This window comes from Oryx dammah, unplaced genomic scaffold (genome assembly GCF_014754425.2).
Source record: "Oryx dammah isolate SB20612 unplaced genomic scaffold, SCBI_Odam_1.1 HiC_scaffold_20, whole genome shotgun sequence".
Classification (NCBI taxonomy): Eukaryota; Metazoa; Chordata; class Mammalia; order Artiodactyla; family Bovidae; genus Oryx; species Oryx dammah.
Genome location: NW_024070204.1, coordinates 16737488 through 16749255, shown reverse-complemented (window position 1 = coordinate 16749255; position 11768 = coordinate 16737488). Strand labels below are relative to the sequence as shown.

The 11768-nt window shown below is 36.7% G+C and overlaps 1 long non-coding RNA gene across 1 annotated transcript in view; it reads right to left on the bottom strand.

Annotated features, from left to right (window-relative positions):
• Nucleotides 1–1717: 1717 nt before the first annotated feature.
• The window catches only part of LOC120879466, an 11049-nt gene continuing 998 nt past the window's right edge, over nt 1718–11768 (bottom strand). Inside the window, exons 2-3 of the long non-coding RNA XR_005724795.1 lie at nt 8182–8185; nt 1718–1737 (exon numbers count right to left, since the gene is read on the bottom strand). This is a non-coding gene — a long non-coding RNA (uncharacterized LOC120879466). The remainder of the gene's footprint in view (nt 1738–8181; nt 8186–11768) is intronic.

Below are 11768 nucleotides of genomic sequence, written 5' to 3'. Positions count from 1 at the left end.
ATTTTAATAATTTCTTTGGGATCATCTTCAAATGATTTGTTTGATTCTTTCTTTTTTAATTTTTATTTCATATCAGAACATATTTGATTAACAATGTTGTGTTAGTTTCAAGTGTATAGCAAAGTGATATATACACATATATCAGTTCTTTCCTAAATTCTTTCCCATTTGGTTTGCTATAGAATACTGAACAGCATTTCATGTGCTATATGGTACGTTCATGTTGATTATCTGTTTTAAATATAGCAGTGGGTACATGTCAGTCTCTAACTCTTGCTCTGTACTTAGCTAAGTGTTTTATTTCCTGCTTTTTTTAAAATTTCAATTAATATGCTATTAAATATTGGCATTATCTATGGAAGTCACATGCTAGCTCCATTCTCATTATTACTTTACTTCATGTGGAGTTTTCTTTATTTTCTTTTTTTTGGATCAGCTATTTCCTGAAAAACATCCAGAGAAACAGGCTAGGAATCTAAGTCACAGTAAATGGTACACTGAACTCTGCTATTTTCCTCTGTATGTTCTCACTAGCCCAATTATGCTCCCTGGGGTATGCTTTTTCCATTTAAGAAGCTCCATTTATCTTTGATTAAAAATACCATAAATCCAAGACACAGTCTATGAACTATAGCTTCCAAATAGAGGGACAATTCACCAAATTGAGGCAGAATGCTGAGAGCTGGTTCAAGCCTCTACAGCTCTTAGCGAAGGTGTAGAATTCTTCAATTACCAGCAGGATGTCACAGAAAAGGTAGACAGACTGTGCCAGTGAGCTCTGTATCAGCTAGAAAAATATTACAATGTAATAGTAATAAACAGAACTTCAGATACAGACCAAGAAACCTCCAGTATTCCAGTTTTTTTTAAAGCAGTGTAGCTAATTTGTAGCTTATTTTATCACTAGAACTAAGCCTTTATTTTGCTGTGTGAATCTTTTGTGTGTGCATGTTTGTTTCTAGATTAAACACAGGGAACCAAGGAAAGAAAGAGAAAGAAATGATTCTATCTTACCCACCACCACCACCAACAACAACAAGAAAACAAAAGTAAATTTAAAAAACAGAAGAAAACCTTCAGAAGATTTTTCTAATTCTTTTTGATAGACAGAAATAATTTTAAATGGAGGATGTATTTTTGTGAAGTCCATTTTGGATGTCATTCCTTCCAGCATTTATTTGAATCATAATTATTCTTTAAGACCTTGATTTTCTGAATTGTTAAGGTTGAAGAGTAGAAATATCTAAACTTTCATTGAGATCCACCGTATAGGGAAGCATCAAGCAATCACTGACACTCAAGAAGTAATTTGCACAATTAATACATTCCTCTTGTTTAAGTTTTTTTTTTTTTCACTTCAACTGATACACTGTTTAACTAAGGTTCTTTTTATTATTTTTTTCTGTATTATTGTGAAGTAAGTTTTTAAAGATTTTCCCTTGAACATGAAAGTGTTAGTCACTCAGTCGTGTCCAACTCTTTTGTGACTCTGTGGGCTATATCCTGCCGTGCTCTTCTGCCCATGGAATTCTCCAGGCAAGAATGCTGGAATGGGTTGTCATTCCCTTCTCCAGGGGATTTTCCTGACTTGGGGATCAAACCCCACTCTAGTCTCAACTCATTACAGGCAGATTTTCACCATCTGAGCCACCAGCAAAGCCCTGGATTCAATTCAAGTGCAACTTGTATCAAATATTAGATTCAATAATCGCTACAGTATTATTTTCTTTCTGACTTCTGCTGTATTAAAATTTATATTTTTCACAAAGTAATTTTTATTCTACTCATAGTTTCTGAGCATTTCATTGTTAAGAAGTTTGCTTCCCAATTATGAAACTAGCCACGGTATTTCATTTGTATATCCAGGAACACCTGTGCCCACAGGGAAATCAAGACATTGTATTAATTATCGTTCTTAAGTTGGAACATTGGCACAATGAACTAACAGCATCTGAAAAACATTGCTATCCAATAAGGAACAACTTATGCTGTGAGTATAAATGTGCTATTAAATTTATATAGATTTTTTAGCAATAACAAAGCAGAGATTTAAAAAAAAAAAAGACCTATTACTGGAAGAATTTCTTTGTCTTTCTAAATTAATAGATTTGTAACATCGATTTTCTTCTTTCACAGAAATTATTCCACACACATAAATCATTTGAAGAAGAAAATTTCTATCTTCCTCAACTAACAGCCTATATTCTCTTAAGATTTTAAAGAATATTGAAGAAAATCAATATTCTTTCAAGGAGAAGAATTATACAAAACCTTCTGTTTGTGAGCTATTTAATAATTCACTATGGTCATGTAGAATTAATTGTTGGCTTTGATGCACTTTCTGTTCTCATTTTCAAAAAATAATATGTGAGTATATCAAAATAAGTGAAATGTTTTGCACATTTGGATTCATAAGCATATATTTATTAGCATTATGATAAACTGCTGCTACAAAGAATGTTTGAGCAGAACTGTAGCCTAGAAATTTTGTTTTGTTTTGGCAACAAATGTGAGACTCACACCGCTTGATATTATCATTGAAAACTTTACTCCTTTTCCTAATAGAATCTGATGTGGCTCAGTTGGTAAAGAATCTGCCTGAAATGCAGGAGACCTGAGTTCGATCCCTGGGTTGGGAAGACTCCCCGGAGAAGGGAAAGACTACCCACTCCAGTATTCTGACCTGAAGAATTCCATGGACTGTATAGTCCATGGGGTCTCAAAGAGTCGGACATGACTGAGTGGCTTTCACTTCACCTCACCTCAATAGTGTCCAAAGAGCTATTCATTTGTATCTACATTCCTTGCTCAATTTATGGATAGTCTGGATAATCCAAAATTTCTTGTCTCCTTATCACTGTAATATTTAATTTCACTTGGGCTGCAATAAAATATCTAGAAGGCCACATTTCATGTTGATGAAGTTCTTACATGTTATACTATGGGGTAAGTATTTTGAGATGGAAACATTAAATAAGACATTCGTTAATTTTTACCCATCTCAAAAAAACACACAAAAAATGTTTAGAAGAAAAATAGCAGTGAGGTATTCATCTAATAGCTTTAGAATATTACAAGGAAGTAACAGATATTCATCTAGTAAGTAATCTTAATGACCATAGTCATTCCAATGTGAACACCTGTACACAAAATGAAATGAAACTATTCAAGTGACAGGCACCTTAACTTTTATCATTATCAAAGAAATAGAAACACGAGGGAGGAAAAGTTAGTTCTGATTCAGAGATGAAGACAAAATTGATTGATCACACTTGTCAAAGTAAATGAGCCTGGCAATTGGGCAGAATTGTTTGCAAGTTGTAAAAGGTAAACATTTGAAAAAAATAATATTTACCTTGTTTCCCTGAAGGTTAAAAAATGTAGTTATACTAGAACCCAGAGCTTATGGAGATAAATATGAGAGATAAGGATATGAAAGTACATTGGGGTCAAATTGTGTAATGTTTTGGTTTTATCAGTAATGAGGAATCATTTAAGGTTGAGATGTATTTAAGCTTAAATATATATATATATATGAATTCCTGGAATATAAGACTCCATACAATGATCATAATCCTAAAATCTCCTCCAACTCTTCCTGATTCCACTTTAAATGAGGAAAGGAATAAGAGATTGATGGAGAAGAAATCGGTGTCAGAACTAGAAAGTGGGTAACTATGACACTTTCATGTTAAAAGAAAAAGAGGAAACACAAGTAAAGGAAAAAATTACCCAATGATAAACATGGTAGCCTGAGGAGAGAGGGTACAGTAGCTCAACCAGACCTCTCTTTCTTCAGTCATCAATAAGAGCACACCATCTGCTTTATTCAGAGGCTCAAGGTCTTAAAGACAAGAGGGGAAATTTGGATCTATTGGCATTGATCCACTTGCTGCTGCTGCTGCTAAGTCACTTCAGTTGCGTCCGATTCTGTGCAAACCGGTAGACGGCAGCCCACCAGGCTCCCCCGTCCCTGGGATTCTCCAGACAACACTGGAGTGGGTTGCCAGTTCCTTCTCCAGTGCATGAAAGTGAAAAGTGAAAGTGAAGTCGCTCAGTTGTATCGGACTCTTAGCGACCACATGGACTGCAGCCCACCAGGCTCCTTTGTCCATGGGATTTTCCACTTAGAAAAGAATAAATAGAAAGTTAAGTGTGTTAATGACGTTAGGGCCACAAGATTTAGAAATGAACCCCATAATCTACTGGGCAGGTCTAGCAACTACACCAGGCCATGTAGGGCATGCAAACAAAACACAGTGTGTGACTCTCTCCAAATAAAACTACAGGCACTGATGGTGGCTTCCTCGTATAGAAACTTCATCAAGAGTACAGAAGACAAATCCAGTTGAGTCGAATATCCATAACTCCTGGGTCAGGAAGATCCCCTGGAAAAGGAAACAGCAGCCCACTCCAGTTTTCTTGCCTGGGAAATCCCATGGACAGAGGAGCCTGGCAGGCTATAGGCTAAGGGGTCGCAAAAGAGTCGAACATGACAGTGAGTAAACAGAAACAATCCCTAACTAGCTCTCAGTCTCTCTTCGGGCAGGTTCACTGGGACAGCAATTCAAATTAGGGTAATCAGTCCTCAAGCACCAAGTCTGACAGGTGGATGCTAAAATTACTGTTATTTTTAAGAGGTGATGGACTCCAAAGTCAATGCATCCCACCCTGGTCAAAGGTCATCTGCTCCTTGGGTGCACTGGACCCAATCTGTCTCCCCTAGGTATTGCTTGAACAATTAGAGTCTACCTTTAGCCACATCATGTTTCTTCTACTCAATCATATTTGCCTCATCAGCATTTCAGACATGTTTTACTACATATATCACACATTTTTTCATATGACTTCACCATCTAATAGATTTCTACACTGTTTTTCTGTTCCCCTTTATAGCCAAATATCTCACAACAGTCCTAAATAATTGTTGGTATATATCCTCTCTTCCTATGTTCTCTTAAATTCACTTCAATCAGGTTTTTACCCACTATAGTCTCAGAACTGCCTTTGTCAACTTCACCAATAATCTCCACATTGTTAAAACTAATGTTCAGTCCTCAATACCCATTTTATTGAAGTTAGCAGCAGTTTTGGAATCATCAGTTTGCTGCTTCCATTTTGAAAGAATTCTTTTCACTGGAGTCCTGAAAAGGCATGCTCTCTTGATTCTATTCTCCTATCAATGGATAAGAATCCATGCTGTCCCCTTTCCTCCCTAAATTTTAAACACAGGAAAGGCCCAGGACATAGTTTTTAGCCCCCTTCTCATCTTTCCTTAAATGCATTCCTTCATGATCCACACTATGACTTTCAAAACCATCTCTCTATTTTCTTCTAGCAACTGTATTCTGATTTCCAGACTCAATCATTTAATAGGTTTCAGTACTAATAAACATCTCACAGGGTATGCTGTTGTTCAGTCGCTAAGTTGTGTCTGACTTTTTTCGACCCCATGGACTGCAGCATGCCAGACTCCACTATCTTTGGGAGTTGCTCAAATTCATGTCCATTGAGTGGCTGATGCTATCTAACCATCTCATCCTCTGCCACCTCCTTTCCTTTTGTTTCCAATCTTTCCCACCATCAGGGTCTTTTCCAATGAACTGACTCTTTTAGTCATGTGGCCAAAGTACAAGAGCTTCAGTTTCAGCATCAGCCCTTCCAATGAATAATTAAGGTTGATTTCCTTTAGGACTTCAGTGAAAGCATTAGTCGCTCAGTTGTGTCTGACTCCATAGACTGTAGTGCACCCTGCTCCTCTGTACATGGGGATTCTCCAGTCAAGAATGGGTTGCCATTCCCTTCTCCAGGGGATTTTCCTAACCCAAGGATCAAACCTGCAGGATCAAACCTGCATTGCAGGTGGATTTCTTGCCATCTGAGCCACCAGGGAAGCTGATTGGCTTGAACTCCTTGTTGTCCAAGGCACACTCAAGAGTCTCCTTCAGAGCCAGAATTAAAAAACATCAGTTCTTTGGCATTCAGCCTTCTTTATGGTCCAATTCTCACATGCATATGTGACTACTGGAAAAAGCATAGCTTTGACTATACAGAGCCCTGTCAACAAAGTGACAAAGTTTCTGCTTTTTAATACATTATCTAGGTTTGTCATAGCTTTCCATCTGAGGAGCAAGTGATGTTTAATTCTGTTGCTGCAATCACCATCTGCATTGATTTTAGAACCCAAGAAAAGAAAATCTTTCACTGTTTCCACTTTTTCCCCATATATTTGCCAGGAAGTGATGTGACCAGATGCCAAGATCTTAGTGGTTTTGTTTGTTTGTTTGTTTAATGTTGATGTAAATGCAAGCAATTACATAGCTAAGTCTCTTAGAAATTTCTGAACAAGTGAGGTAAGAAACAGAAAAGAAGCTACAGTATTATTAAATTGATATGATGTTCCAAAACAGAGGAAATAAAACTACAAAGAATAGCAAGGAAATGAATATCACAAAAAACAAAGGTTATGGTTACTTCTGAAAAGCAAACTGTGTGACGGGGTTGAAGATGGGAACAAAGAGCCTCCTACAGCACCGGCCACCTATCTCCTGATGGGTGATGTTATATAACGATGTTCAGAGTTATGTTTATCCTGTACATATATGTTTTGGCACGTTCTTTTGGCACTTTCTTTCAGTATGTTCTTGTTACCAACTAGGGCTCTTGGACCCCTTAGAATCAGTAAAAATTTGTACGATGCCCGACAAAAATTCAGGCAAGGCATGGTTGAGACTTGTAATGCAGCACAGAAGAGCTAAAACAAGTAACATGTGTCCTCGCTCACTCCGAGTGGGGCGGATGTGTGTTGTGGGGAGGAGTAAGCTGGCCCCTTAAACTGGATGAGGGTAGGGTTGGACCCATCAAGCAGTTGGGAGGAGTGGTCTATGTATTGTCCCCAGCTTCTTGGTGGTGCTGTGTGCAGGAATCATGCCCAATATCCTGCTTTTACTCCAGAAACCTGAGAAGTAGCGATTAGATTTTTGGTCTTTTGGTGACTTTTTGTTCATAGAAAGTGAAGTCGCTTAGTCGTGTCCGACTCTCTGCGGCCCCATGGACTGTAGCCTACCAAGCTGATACGTCCATGGGATTTTTTCCAGGCAAGAATACTGGAGTGGGTTGCCGTTTCCTTCTCCAGGGGATCTTTCCGACCCAGAGATCGAACCGGGGTCTCCCGCATTATAGGCAGATGCTTTACCGTCTGAGCCACCAGGAAAGCATAATTTACCCAAAATGCATATGCATAGACTTATTTTTAGTCCCTTATAGTTGCTTTGTATATATTGCTGGAGAAGATGTTTGTCCAGGTGCAAGTACTGAAGCAAAGGGCCTAGGTCCCAGGATAGGGCCCAGCCCATCTCATTCTTACTGTAAGATAAAACAAAACCAGAAACAATCATTTTTTTCTATTAATTTATTCATTTTAATTGGAGGCTAATTACTTTACAATATTGTAGTGGTTTTTGCCATACTCTGACATGAATAAGCCATGGGTATACATGTGTCCCCCCCCCATCTTGAACCCACCTCCCACCTCCTTCCTCATCTCATCCCTCAGGATTGTCTCCGTGCACCAGCTATAAGTGCCTTGTTTCATGCATCGAACTTGGACTGGTGATGTATTTCACATATGGTAATATATATGTTTCAATGCTATTCTCTCAAATCATCCCATCCTCGCCTTCTCCCACAGAGTCCAAAAGTCTGTTCTTTATGTCTATTTTGCTGTCTCACATATAGGGTCATCATTACCATCTTTCTAAATTCCATATATATGTGTTAATACACTGTATTGGTGTTTTTCTTTCTGACTTGCCTCACTCTGTATAATAGGCTCCAGTTTAATCCACCTCATTAGAACTGATTCAAATGCATTCTTTTTAATAGCTGAGTAATATTCCACTGTGTATATGTACCACAACTTTCTTATCCATTCATCTGCTGATGGACATCTACGTGGCTTCCATGTCCTGGCTATTGTAAACAGTGCTGCGATGAACTTTAGGGTACAGGTGTCTTCCTCGGTGTGTATGCCCAGCAGTGGGATTGCTGGGTCGTATGGCAGTTCTATCATTTTTAAGTGAAAAAAGATAGAGCGTAATAGGGAAAAATGTCTCTGATGATACTTATTTCCATCTTCTTCTACCAAAATCTTTCAGTTCATATGGTTGATGCAGTTCCTACAGTTCTTTGCATTTTAGAACTTTACTATCTTTTTAAGTGACTTTTCTCAAAGGGAAAAAAATCATTCCATAAATATGTCTTGTAGATTTCCAGGCTTTTTAAAATATATTTTATGTCTTAAATAACAGTGGTAGCAAGCAAGCTCATAATGTTAAATGGTACTAGTATCTGCCAACAGTGAGAACACCACCTAGATTACAGAAACTGGCCAGACATTATCTTTGAGAAAAAAATCCAAGAACTTGTTGTCTTCTTTTACTGAAATAAAAAAATGCTTTCACTGCTTTGAAAATCATTTTACTAAACAAATTATAAATGTAGAACATACTCAGCCAGCTCAAACATATCAGTAATTTTATAATATAATACAGTCTAGCTATATTCTAGATAGATTCTAGAATACATTCTAGCTCCCAAGTGGAGCTAAATGTTACAGTGATAAGGAGACAAGAAATTTTGGATTGTCCATACTATCCAGAAATTGACCAAGAATATAGATACAAATGAATAGCTCTTTGGATCCTAATAGATAATCAGATTCTCATAGGAAAAGGAGTAAAGTTTTCAGTGAGATTGTCATCAGTTTGGTGTGGATCACACATTTGTTGCCAAAACAAAGCAAAAAATTGTCTGGGCCACAATTTTTCTCAGATATTCTTTGAAATAGCAGTTTAACTTAATGCTAATAAATATATGCTTATGAAGAAAACATTCAATAAATTTAAATAAATTAGCAGCTTATATTTTAGAATACTAAGACAGTGAACCCAAATGTACAAAGCATTTTGCCTATCTTGATATAATCACATTTTTCTTTTGCAAATGAGAACACAAAGTGCATCAAAGTCAATGTTAATTCATATATGACTATAGTGAATTTTTGAAAGTGACTTCACTTTCACTTTTCACTTTCATGCATTGGAGAAGGAAATGGCAACCCACTCCAGTGTTCTTGCCTAGAGAATCTCAGGGACGGGGGAGCCTGGTGGGCTGCCATCTATGGGGTCACACAGAGTTGGACACAACTGAAGTGACTTAGCAGCAGCAGCATAGTGAATTTTTAAATAGCCCATCACAGGTTTTATATAATTTCTCTCTTTGGAAGAATATTGATTTTCTTCAATATTCTTTAAAATCTTAAGAGAACATAGGCTATTAGTTGAGGAAAGTAGAAATTTTTCTTTTTAGATAATTTATGTGTGTGAAATTATTTCTATGAAAGCAAAAATCAGTGTTACAAACCTGTTATCTTAATTCAGAAAGACAAAGAATTTCTTCTAGAAATAGGTCTTTCCTGATCAGTGGTCTTATGTCTGTTTACTAATGTGAAGCTAATCACATTCACTTTACCACAAGTTTTAAAAAGTGAAATTCTAATTGCTTTGGGAAAACAGCTTGCCCAGCATATCACAGCAGTGTGCTCATTTTCCTTCAAAAATATTCAGTCTTTCTCCCTGGATGGTAACCAAATCTCAGTGACAATAAATTGTTTTGAATTTTGTCACATACCTAATGAAGGAATAAATGAGGAGAGTGCTATTTCAAAAATAATATATTTTTCATGCTGTTTTTGCTCAGGTTGCTATAAGAAATACTGTAGACTGGGTGCCTGAAACAACAAACATTTTTTTTTTGTTTGTCATAGTTCTGGAGCCTGAGAAGTCCAAGATCAAAGTGCTGCTGGTGAGGGCTGGCTTCCTGGTTTGCAGAATGATGCCTTCTTGCTGCATCCTCACAAGGTGGAGGGATTGTCTCATGCCTCTTATTATAAGGGCACCCTCATGACATATCACGTCTCAATGCCCTGATCTCCAAACCATCACACTGGGGATTAGGACCTAATATATGGATTTTGGTGGGACAGCAGGGAAGGAGGGACATTCAGTTCTGGAGAAGGAAATGGAAACCCACTCCAGGATGTTTGCCTGGGAAATCCAGACAATCTAGACAGAGGAACACGGCAGGCTGCAGTTCATGGGATCACAAAAGAGTCAGACACAACTTAACAAAAATAACAACAGTATTCAGTCCACAACACATATCACATAAGTTGAAAATGTATGCACTTGTTTATCAGCACAAATAGTTTTCACAACTGGAATATATTTATGTAAGTAGGACTCAATATTTTATATGCTGATTTCAAAAGAAAGAAAACACTATCTTTAGGTAGTGTAGTATTTTTGAACTGATTATCTTTCATAGAAGTATTTTAAACTTTTTAAAATAATTTAAAATAAATTCAGTAGCAGTTCTTGAGATGTCCTTTTTATTTTCTATCTTTCGGATTCTGAAAGATATTTTTTTTATAATTTCAAAATCATACATAATGATAAAATGTTGATGCCAAGTTAACCATGATAGCCCAGTTTTGGTGAGAATCATCCATAAGGTTAAAATATAATTACCTCAAAGGATAAATATGTATATTGGCAGCTCCTTATCAGATATGAGTGGAATTATTATCATTCATATATTTTATAAAGGGAAAATACTACTGAAAGAAGAATGGACTTTAGGTGACATGAAGGCATCAATATTGATTTATTAATTGTAACATATGCAACACACTAATGGAAAATGTTAATAAGAGGCAAAAATTGTTATGGTGTATGTGGGAATCTTTTGTACTATGTCCTCAATTTTTCTGTAAATCTAAAATAAATTCTGTTTAAAAAATACAATTGGAGATAGTTGCACCCTTGTCAGTCAATTAAGGACTTTTTTAAATATGTAATACACATATGGAGTTCAGTCATCGCGGTCTCTTTCCATTATGAACCACTCACCGTACAGGGAGGCACACCATCCTTGTTCCACACAGGATGGTATCTGGTGTATGAAACAAACCTAAATTGATTTCAAGGTGTGGGAATGCCTTCTAAGAATAATTGGTCTGGGATTAAGTGGTGAAAAATTAAAAATTCCCCTCTCCCCCTAAAAAGGTACCTATGCACTCTGCGTCATTTTGCAAATTAAAGACAGCTTGCCCTTTTAGACATTAAAAAATCTGGGAATAGATTCTGATCCATAAAAAAAGTAAAATCAAAAAAATTGAATCTGACAGTTTTGTTTATCTCAGTTGATTGATATTAATTGTCATATTATGGTTGATGTTAACTAGACCAAGAAGTTAGGTAGATTAGTATAACAAAATAATTTATTTTACCTGAATTTATAATCATGAAGATCAGCTAACAGGTGTTGTTACTGATGTTGTTATTAATGCTATGATAGAGATGTTTGAACATTTTATAGTTATCTTTCATTTGAAAACAACTACCTCATGCATATTAACCTAACATTTGAATGACTAAATATATTAAACTATAATCTATAAATGGGCTTCCCTGGTGGCTAATACAGTAAGAATCTGCCTGCAATGCAGAAGACTCAGGTTCGACCCCTGGATTGGGAAGATCCCCTGGAGAAGGCAATGGCAAACCACTGCAGTATTCTTGCCTGGAGAATCCCATGGACATAGGAGCCTGGCAGGCAACAGTCTAGAGAAGCTCAGTCGCACATGATTGAACAACTAACATACAAAATCCATAAATAAATATAATAAAAATATATTATTATAATTG